We start from the raw sequence: 11,654 nt of genomic DNA on the forward strand, positions 1-11,654 counted from the left end.
TGACAACAATGATGTCATTGGGGTTCTTTCAGATTGGGCTTTAAACTTCAAATTTATATCTATATATATGAAAAAAACAGTTATTGCTGCTCTGCTGTCACCTTTCAGCATCACCAGTGTTTCTGTTTTTCCATCACATAGAGATTTATTATAGATAGAGCTACGAATAGATCCATATGCATTTTTGAACCGTAGAAAACAGTCTGACTGTCAGTGTTGTGGTTGTTTTTTTTTACATGCCGTGATTATTATCTATATTTTTTTTTTCTCGCAATAATGACATTTCTTTGGCATTATGTTTTTTTCATGGTAAGAGATGACGTCAACCGAGTTTCCCTCCCGGCGCTCAAGAAAGACGACTGACTTATTTATTAAGCTGTTTGGTAAACTCACTGCTGTTTCCTGCTCTGTTAAATGAACAGTGTGTTGTTGTTGTTGTTGTTTTTTTGGAGTGACCCAATTATAACCCACAAGCTGCAGCCGGCAGCCCAGAGGCAAACGCTGATATACATCACAGGGCGCATGAGAGTGTGTTTCGGTACAGTATGTACCCACACGTACAGCTCACCGTGCGCGTTCCCAGCAGTTGTTTAGTAAACAGAGTGAGGAGGAGGAAGAGGAGGAAGAGGAGGAGAGGAAGAAGAGGAAGAAGAGGAAGAAGAAAAGAGAAAGAATGCAGACACTTGCCAAAGCCGCTTTTGAAGCGCTGCCGCCTCGAGGCAACGATTGAACTCCTCACCACATAATCTTACACAAATGTCAGGGAAGATGAGGGCAGGGAGGGAGAGACGGTTCACCTCCGCTGCGGAGCACCAAATATTGCGCCGGGCGTTTGATTTTTCAGGGCGAGACACACAGACGAGCGACTTAAGTACTAAAATTAGATCGGCTTCACACAGCCCCCGAGAATCCAGCCATCCTCTTTTTGCTTTCATTACCTGTTCAATATCTGCGTGTCCCCCTCCCGTCTGTCGGTCACAATAAGCATGCTGTGTCATAACAGCCCCCCCACCCCCACCCCCACTCCCCCCCTCCTCCTCTCTGTTGTTATGAAATGACTTTCAGATAAAATCCCTGACTGGACAGCCGGCTGACCTGTGCGGCGGTCCTCGATCGGTTACATCATGTGGCATAATAGCAGAGGAGTCGAGAGAGAGAGAGAGCGAGGGGTCGCCATGGCAGCCCTTTCGATGACCCCCATTCAGGCCTACGTTTTTCTGGGCTTAAAGCATGAGATAACAGCTTCGGTAGAGATAAAGTGGAGCACAAAGGAGCACAAAGGTGACCAGGGCTGAATTATGAAATTTTTTTTTAAAAAAAAGCATTTTTCCTGCTCTTTCTATCTGTTACTGTGCTCCAACGAGGAATAAATACACTTTTGTTTTTTTTAATTATATATTTATAGATTAGTTCCAATCTAGGAAGACCCAGGTGTCGTTTAGACCATTCATAAAAGGCCGTGGGTAAAGCGAGGTGTCAGCTTAATGCCAAACCCTCTGACCCCCGCTGCTTTGGCCGGACACCGAAGCCCATCCGGACGGGCACTCGGCCATCACGTTGCTGCTTTTTGACACCGCCGATCACGGCATCGTAATTCGTTCCTGAAAGCCCCCCGAGCTCGACGCACCAGGATCTGAATCCGACAAAAACGCGCAGTCCTTTACGAACGAGTTTACGATCGCAGGGGAGAAAAAAAAAAACTTGCAGAAGCCGCCTCGAGGCGACGATTGAACTCCTCACCGCATAATCTTACACAAAACGTCAGGAGAGACGAGCACACGGGGATCCAGTTCGAGCCAGCTGCAGAACATCAAATCATGCAGCTGGCAGGGGAAACTATATTTCTTCTCGTGTTGTGAGATGTGGCGTGCCTCAGGGCTCCAATATTTTATTTTCTGATTGACAACCATGGCTTATTTTCTACGTAGATGATACACCGCTTTTTACCGGGGGGTTTTCCCCAGCCTTATTTTGTAAATACATTTATTGTTATTTGACTCGTAAATCATCCAACAGTTTAAATAAACGGTGATTCATTTATGGCATTTTCTTAGTTTGGACAAAGATATTTGAGTTTAGACTGCAAACATGTAATGAGTACTATATTTACTGTTTTCTTACGTTTAAAAAAAACCTTTTAAACATTTAAAAAAATACAATAATTAATCAATTGTAGTCCTAAAAAACACGCCTCTTTGAGAACCAGTTTGCTGGAACACTTATTATTAAAGTTCATGTTCTCACGCCTCTGCTTCAAGTTCCCATTTTGCAATTACGCAGATGTCACTTCAATGACGGACGAATCGTACGAACCGGACGTACCTGGCAGCTAAAACAAACACGGGCGTGCTAAAGTGTACATAGTACGTATTTGTAGTGAGACTGGCTGAACCGGGAAGGATGTAATGGATGATCCTTTTAGACCTCATTCTTTTTTAATGTTTTGTTCTATCTTTGTCTTTCGATTAAACTTTAAAGAGCCCCATTGGAATCAAAGAAGAATGAAATATAATTCAGAAACACTACGTGACGTGAGATATGAGATGTATTACAGCGAAATACCCTTTTTATCCAAAACAACAGACCATAATTAGTGGTTATTGGAATAGTAAATTATATATTTTTTCAGCGTTAATGCATTTCATATCCACATATTTTTGTGATTCGAACCTTATCATTTTCAACTTTAAAGAATCAGGAATCACATGGGGAGCAGGAAGTGACCATATTTGGACGAGCTGGGGGATCTGACTGATCTGATTGGAAAGCCGCCGATAGTACCGTAACCCACCGATAGCCATAACCTGACTGCACCACAGGCCTGTCAATCAAACAGACACGCCCCCCCAAAAAATGTCTTTTTAAACCTTATTTTCTAATCAATGATGGGATTATTTTCAGATGGACTGCTAGAAAACGAACGAGAAGGAGCGACTTTAGCGAACGACACCAACATTTTTATTGACTTTGTATTTCACGAGAAAAGTTGAACGGTAGTCCACGGAGCCGACCTCTAGTGGCACTCGCTGGTATTGCAGTTCCAGGCACTGTCGCATCGGCCTAATTTTTCAGACCGGGAAGCTACGAACACTTTTACATACTTTCTTTACATTATTCAGACCGTAGATGTAATTTTTGAGTCATCCACAAATGACTTTAGTGTTCCTTGAACACAACAACAATGTTGTTGTTGTCCCCCCCCCTCTCCCCGTGTTCTCATATAAAAGGTCCCTGAAACACACACTTGCAGTGTTGGCATTTACATTAGCGGGCTTCTCTCCTCCACCAAGGTCATGTTATTGATCGCATGAGTATTTTCAACATTGGGCTTGCTGTAATGGTGACCCGCTGCAGCCTCATTATCCCCGTGTTTTCTTCCAACCCGGCGACCGACAGAGCTGGTTCCCCGAGCGAGAACTGCTCCCGTCCCGACCTTCGGCCCAAACGCGGTCGCGTCAGAGGCTGATACCGCGAACCGGTATCAGCCCCCGACGGAGAAACACAGCGAGACTATCTGATGCGTCTTATGCAACCTTATGCTATCACCGGGGCCGCTTTAAGATACAGAGCTCTGGACAAAAACAACTCCTTACGTAACGTTAGACTTAACGGCATCACTGTGTTCTGGGAGAGCGGGACATTTAGTTGGAAACAAGGGTCAAACTTTCAAACCAGGAAACGGTGCCAAGACAGTAAATCTGTGAAGATTGATCTTATATCGTTAAAGTGGGCGTGAGCCTAAAACCGGCTTATTAAGTATGCTGCATTACTGCCGGGTTGTTTCCCTTTTAACATCTTTTTATTGTGTTTATTCTCTCACAGCGCGACATATAACCCCGCTGAGGTTTTTATCACCAACGCATCAGTTCAGATCATTTAAAACTCCTGTGAAATGTTGACGGCAGGGCAGGATTGATTTCTTTAACGGAGCGTTTGACGTGCACGCCGGGACCGTCAATAAATTACGCGTACGCTCTTGTTTACTGCCCGGGATGTTTTTGTTTTCTTCAGGCCGGGGACTCTGGCCCTCCTCCCCCGGTGCGCGATGCCAATCCGAGACACTTGGCAGGGGCCGTAATCCAATGAGCAAATGGAGCAACTACAATCTGGCCATTTGTAAACAAACATTTGCTCGCAGGCTGTCCGCGCAGCCCGGAGCAGCGGCCGCGCTGAGCTCGGGGTTTACGCTCGTCTGCTTTTTGAAAGTGCGGGACGGTGCGCGTCCAGGTCTGCGCAGAGCCGGCACCAGCCCATATAATTACAGCTTCATGAAGCGGTTAATAAAAGCCATTCACAAAACTTGATGTTTTTTGTTTTTTTTCTTCCTTCATATTAATAAAGGTTCAGGTGTTCTTGGCGCGGCAGGTCTGCTGACCTTCGTAAGTTACGGTGCAGCAAAAAAAACAACAACTCATCGTTACGTCATTGTCGCATTCATCGTAATCCTTATTTATCTTGTAAGAGTACAAAAATACGTCAGCCAAACATCAAAAGGTCAGCCCGAGAAAACATTTTCAACCGACTCTCTGAGATGCCGCCGGCTTAGTTATCTGTCCTTTCAGTTTCAAGTGATAAGTGAGTAATCAAATTCACCACTGTCATCATTGTAACCTGCATGTGCTACAGCGCAAATAGTGTAGTAGCAATAGTGACTAAAAGGGGGCGGGGTTTAACAAATAGTTAATTGTGGGGCCAATAATGTCATTAAACTACCATATCTGCAGTTGTAAATGTTAGCGAGTCGGTGATAAGATGTTTTTTTGCGAAATCTAAGTCAAAGTCAACTTTACTGTCAATTCAGACAGATATGTACGAGACCGTACAGAGAGATCAAAACCTTATAAGGTCATATACCTTATCCCGCCATGTGCAAAAATAAAAAGCTAACGCAAGAAAAGTATAAATACATATCAATAAAAACAGGTTGTTAAGAAAGCAGTTAGGATCCGAATGATCTTCACCTCGGCAAACGAGGCTCCAATCAGCTGTTTTGATAGCAATCATCTGACTGAAGTCCTCCTCCCACCTCTGACTCTCTCCGCCGGGACAAAAAAACAAGTGTCAAGTCCATGTTTTGTTGAAAACCACTTTGGAAGCCGACTGCAAAAACAACTCCGCTCACAACACCTGTGGGTCTTATTTAGTCGTGTAAGCGTGTGGCGCAAAATCAGAGGTCGGGCTCTATTTACGGCTCACTTTCCATCCGCGCCAAGATAATCTAATAAATGCTTTATTTGGTTTGTTCCACACGCTGTTTGTCTTCCTTTCAACATTTCTGCACCTGCTGTTGATGTCGGATGACTTCGCGCCGGCGTCAGTTTGCTGGATTCGGACGGGAAAAGGTTTTGGGCGCAGCACCTTTGCGTGCCGCCGCCCTCCGTTAAGCCCCTCCGAATGTGTGTCTCCGTCCGACTCGACCCCGTTCTCTAAGCTTTAGCCTTGCGGCTGGCATGTTCGACGGGTGATTTATTTGGCTTCCGTGCATGCAAACATGCCCCCGGTGTGACCTCGGTTCAGCGGGTGCTGTCGTGCCGCTGACTAAGACTACTATCTAACTACTAACCCGTCCCGACTCACGGGATTGCTTCCAATCCCCATGGGACATATGGGAGGCGGAGCCCCGGTTACCAGGAAGTGGGTGACCCCAAGCTTTACTAGATGAACTTACTTCCAGAGAAGAACATAACAGCTTCAGCAGCTCGTATCCGATTTTGCAACGTCTGACGTGACAGCAAAAAAAAAAAAAAAAGAACGTTTCCCACGTCATTATCTAACTCAAATATACCATTATGTAGTGTGCTGTACTGGGCCGTGCACACAAAGCAAAAAAAAAAAAAAAAAAAACGGTTGCGACACGTCTTTTATTGCGTTGACAATGGATCCGGCCACATATTTGTCGCACGTGTACTTCCTGCCGCGCGGACGTCCGGATTTACATTCGGTAAACTGATTATGTGTTCATGCGGGAGCCGAATAAACCGAAGGGACATTGATACCTGACTTTCTGAGGGTGTTTGTAACCCAGTCCCAACAGCAGCACGGGGGGGCGCGCGCACACGCACACACACACACAAACCTTTGGAAAGAAATATTGACCTCGTCCGCACGTCGATAGCACGCCAATATCTAACGGAAACATGTCAGCGGAGCATTTTCGGCAAACATGAGGGGGAAATTTCCATAGAAGGGGCAGACTATAACGGCAACACACTCGGACTGGTTAATAGCACCCGAGGTGTGTGTGTGCGTGTGTGTGTGTGTGTGTGTATTCAGCATGCGTAAGCTGAGTGGGCCTTTATCTTTGTTGTGTGACCGTAAAAGCCGGGTTATTGGTCATGAAAGTGCACGCGTCAGGACACCGGGCTCAGACAGTGTGTAAGACCCTGTGTGTGTGTGTGGACACGAGGCTACGTTTCTTTATTTGATATCATTAAGCTGTTTGTCCGCGCGGCGGTCAGTGTGTGTCACCCCGTGGCCCAGGTAACAGAGGGACATGTACTTTCTGATAGATTAAAGCCTTACATAACGCCACATTCCACTCAGCAGGTAAACAAGCGGCCGGGACTAAGGTCAGGAACAGCGAGGGACCGGCTCGGCTGCCCGAGCCAGACGCCGGAGCCCGAAGCTGATCCCAGCCTCGCTGACCCACATGCTCGCAAACCCAAGCTGTCATTAAAATCTGTATGGCTCAGAAAGCTCAGCAATCAACGTGAACTGGAAGCATCCATTTGCGAAGTCGGTTTAATTGCCACCGTAGTACAGTGGTGAGTCTCCTCTGGAGGTCGAGGAGCGCTGGAAGAATGTTTTGGGAGATGGAAATATGCCGCGGACATGCCAGGAAGCCCGGTGCGGTCTTTTATTTTAGTAGAAATACTTGGATTCGTACAAGAAAATGCTGAGGGGGTGGGGTGTTAAATGTCGGCAATCGATGTCAGACTTTAAGGCACTGGGTTTAGACGCGTTTCGTCTTTTGGCGACAAAGATTTCAGAGCACAGCTTATAAAACTACGGGCTTCAAGAGGAATTTGAACAATGCACGTGAAGCTTGCGTAACATTATTCCCGTCGTCAGCGAGATAAGAACGACTTCCTCGTACCCGGAGGGGGGCGACGATGGCTCAAAATTGGCCTCGACAAGACGCAGGCGGGTTTACGTTACAGGACAGCAAAGTTAATTACATTCATATTAAATATTAAATACACAGTGTTAAGGCTTCAATGCATACTGACACGTTGTGGCGGTTTAACCAAAGAAAAGGCTCAGAGGCACCTGCAGTGTTGGTTTCACACCTTCCTGTACAGATGCATTAAGAGTATCATACACTTCTAATGGGAATAAACCATTTTAAATACATAAATTGTTTGAAAATGGTTTGATTTGGGACGGGAAAATTGATTGATCAAATGGTGTCGGAGCTCTGCAGATCATTATTAAGAATAAATTGAATATTAGCACTAGTTTCACTGAAAGAAATCTTGGTAAAAGTTGTCATCACCAAAAAGAAACTCTTTAAAATGTACAAAATGTACTTACTTGGTACTGTAACTTATCTGTGTCAGGAGTCCAGTTTTTTCCTCCGTTTTTGCCCCCGATCACCTCTCCTCCCGTGTCCCCTGTCTTTGTCTGTGGCCACACCACTCACCTCCCGTGTCTACGCCCCTCACCGGTCCCAGCAGATGCAGCCACTCACCCCTGATCACCACCTGCAGGTGTGCTGCATCTCCCTGATCACCTCCCCGGACTATATGTAACCTGCCCCTGCACAACTCTGGTTGTCGGTGCATTTTTGTTTAGTCACCTGTCCGTCCTCCGTCTGCTCTCCGTCAGTCCTGTTCCTGTTCCTCCGGCCTCTGTGTCTCCTGCGGATATCCCCCGTCAAAATCACCAGTCGGTGGAGTTGCCCTCCCGGCTTTGAACATTGTTGACGCCGTCCCTTCCGCTGGTCTGCCGGCTGCCCTGTTACCCGCGTCCCCCTGGAGCTGTCGGTCGAGTTGCCCTCCCGACTGGACGTAAATGGACACGCTCGGTGCCACCTTTTGGTTTGTAGTTTTTTGTTTGTTTTTTGGACAATAAAGACTGTATTTTTGGAACTTGAAACCTCGAGTCTGTGAGCTTGCATTTGGGTCCTGGAAAAACACCCCACCACATAACAATCTGGTGCTTATATATGTGTGTGAAATATAGTTTACTAAACAGGGATCTGAGAGTCTTGTATAGAGCACGCAACAAGTTGAAATAGCTGCACTGGTAATTATGGTATTATGTTTAGTTATTGTTAGTTAAGTTACTGGTCATCCATATTTCACCATTTGAACTCAAATTGGAAAAAATATAAAAAGAGTTTTCGAATTCACAAAAGCTGCTGTGTCCTGAGGCTGATACACGAAGCTAAAACTAAAACACACTCGTGCACGTGGAATCAAAATTTGATTCTGCAGCGAACAGTCCAGAGGATGCATCAGGTAAACAACGGAGCTGAATGCGTGTTTTGGAGCTTTTAGGTCACCGGCAGTATCATCCCAAATCCGGCGAGTCAGATTGGTGTGCGCCGAGGGGCTGCCCTCAATGTTAAACTGCCATGCTCGGCATTATAGGCTTAAGCTAATGCCTCATTAGCATCAGTGTCTCACTGGCGCCGCTCTGAAACAGCATCCTCCTCCTCCTCTTCCTCCTCCGCCGCTGCCGCCGCCGCCGCCAAACCGCGCAGAGCCGGAGGGGAAACAGAAAGCATGTGACGCGCGACAAAGAAAAGGAAAGCCAGGTGACCCGGTTGTTCACAACAAGAATTTATCTGTTTACCGTGAAGAACTGCACACACTTGTGCGTTAGTCACGTGTGCAATTTTCGAGATCACCGGAGCATCTCAAGAGGGTGTGTTCACGTCAAAAGTTGTTTGATGTGGTTTGCTCTGATTACCCCCCCCCCCCCCCCCTCCATCCCTCCCTCCCCCTCCCCGAGCCGTTCCCTTCAACGCGCCCGAAAAGCAGCAGGCGACGAATTACCGCACACCTGCAGCACCAAACCACCAAAATGCACGCTTTCATGAGCCGGTGTGGTTTTCTTTTTTTGTTGTTGTTGTTTTTTTTGTTTACGAGGCCCTTAAGAGCACGAACTGTCATCTCCCACAGTCAGGAGTCTTCTGTAAAGTATGTGAGAAAACGCTCTTGAAGAAGCTCTTTGCGGCTCCGTGCGTCTTTAATTTTAGTTTGCTCTCAGGCAGGAAAGGGCAGAGACACAGATGGAAAACACGGATAAGCCCTCAGGATTTATCCGCATGATTGTATGCGCGCATCAAAGTCACCATAACTCCTAATCTCGCCTCGCGTGTTGCGTTTTTTTGTTTGTTTTGATTGTGATGGAGAATGCCGTGCTTAAAACTGGGATGTCATGCAGGGCCCCGGGTTTTCCTGACACGTTGGGATTAAATGTCAGAGTGTGTGGCGGATTTTCCGCGTTTTTCACTGTACGCCGTTTGTTTCTGGGAATTTAAAGAGATTTGTGTAATTACAGCGAATGCAGCAACGCTGCTTTTCATGATAAATAACGGATTAAGTGACATAAAACCAACGCTCGGCCCTTTTCAGCCACCCGTGTGATGTGACACTAAAGACGGCAATGTGTCAGTTGGTCTGCAAACTACTCGACAACCGCTCCACGGATTGCCAGGGTGCTTAGCGCTGATATTCGCGAGCCCTTCAATTTTCAGCTGGTTAACAGAGTTTTGACTTTAGTTAAATGTCACAACAAATACTGGATCGTTTGGTGGGAAATTTTGGTGGTCTCGTGGTCTTAACTTCACTATAATGGGGGACTACAGGAACAGGAACAAGAAGACTTTATGGTACTATACGTAGTTCACAAGTGGACAATCTGAATAGATAGATAGATAGATAGATAATAGATAGATAGATTTTTTTTTTTAATGCACTGCAGAAGTATTTATGCACCCTGATTAAAAGAAAAAAGGCCTCAGGGACTCTTTTGAAACGGCCCGACGCTGTAAAGTAAACTGCTCGAACACGTCATCCGCTCAACATTTAAAGGTCGCACAAACTCTACACATGCAAAGCAGCGTAAAGGTGACACTGTTATTGTCAGAGTGCAGATTTGCATATTAGTTATAAGCGAGCATCTCATTGGTGTGTGTGTGTTTGAGGGTGTGTGTGTTTGAGGGTGTGTGTGTGTGTGTGCGCGTGCGACCGGTGCGTGTTCACCTGTTCAGCCCGAGGCCTCGCAGTGACTCATGTCACGCTTCAAGTCAGAGGATCCAAAAACCTTCTCCGGGTTGTTTTGTTCATCTAAAGAACATCTGGAGGAAAAACATGACATGGACCGGAGGTCAGATTTTTTTTTTAAAGTGACACTCATGAGGAATGTTAAACAATCACGAAGTGTAAAAATGTTTACGCAGGTGGGCAAAGTATGCAGACAAACACATCTTGGATTGCCGCTGTGACCCAAGTGCTTTATGTTGGAGTCTATCGGACACATACCGGCCGTCGCCTCCGGGGCCGAGAAGCGGTCGACAGGCGGTTGGTTTCGTCTCGCGGCGCTGCAGCACCGAAGAGTTCAGGAGAACATTAGCTCCTGTAACACCTCAGCAACCTGAGCTGCTGTTTTGTGATGCCTTTGTACCATCTACCGACTGGTTCATCCTTTCTGTCTTTTGCCCCGACTCTTATTGCTACTTTATGGGACAAAACCCCGTTTAAACTCCAGAGTCTGAAAAGACAGGACAGGATTTTGAGGTCTTGGTCAGAGTCATGAATCCATTTTCAGGGTGGACATTTGACTCATTACAACGCCATATCTTTTGTTTATATAAGAATAAAAATCTCAAATCAAGGAAACGACCATTTAACTGAACCCCGCGTGAATAAATTTGGCGGCAAAATAACAGCCAGTGAAGGCTGCATTAGTGATGCTTTTTAGTTTCCTGGACCGAATTTGTCACTTCCTTTGTTGCATAGTTTCCTACCTTTTTGGCTCATCCCTATGAGTGTCAGGAGTTAAGTTTTTTCCTCCGTTTTTGCCCCCGATCACCTCTCCTCCTGTGTCCCCTGTCTTTGTCTGTGGCCACGCCACTCACCTCCCGTGGCCACGCCCCTCACCGGTCCCAGCAGATGCAGCCACTCACCCCTGATCACCACCTGCAGGTGTGCTGCATCTCCCTGATCACCTCCCCAGGCTATATGTAACCTGCCCCTGCACAACTCTGGTTGTCGGTGCATTTTTGTTAGCCACCCGTCCGTCCTCTGCCTGCTCTCCGTCCGTCTTCCGTCTGCTCTCCGTCAGCTCTCCGTCAGTCCTGTTCCTGTTCCCGTTCCCCCGGCCTCTGTGCCTCCTGCGGATATCCCCCGTCAAAATCACCAGTCGGTGGCGCTGCCCTCCCGGCTCGGAAGATTGTTGACGCCGTCCCTTCCGCTGGTCTGCCGGCTGCCCTGTTACCCGCGTCCCCCTGGAGCTGTCGGTCGAGTTGCCCTCCCGACTGGACGTAAGTGGACACGCTCGGTGCCACCTTTTGGTTTGTAGTTTTTTGTTTGTTTTTTGGACAATAAAGACTGTACTTTTGGAACTTGAAACCTCGAGTCTGTGAGCTTGCATTTGGGTCCTGGAAAAACACCCACCACATAACAATGAGTTGTGGGATTAAC

This window comes from Embiotoca jacksoni, unplaced genomic scaffold (assembly GCF_022577435.1).
Source record: "Embiotoca jacksoni isolate LCO1_2020_lvr unplaced genomic scaffold, fEmbJac1.0.p SCAF_38, whole genome shotgun sequence".
In the NCBI taxonomy this organism is placed as follows: domain Eukaryota; kingdom Metazoa; phylum Chordata; class Actinopteri; family Embiotocidae; genus Embiotoca; species Embiotoca jacksoni.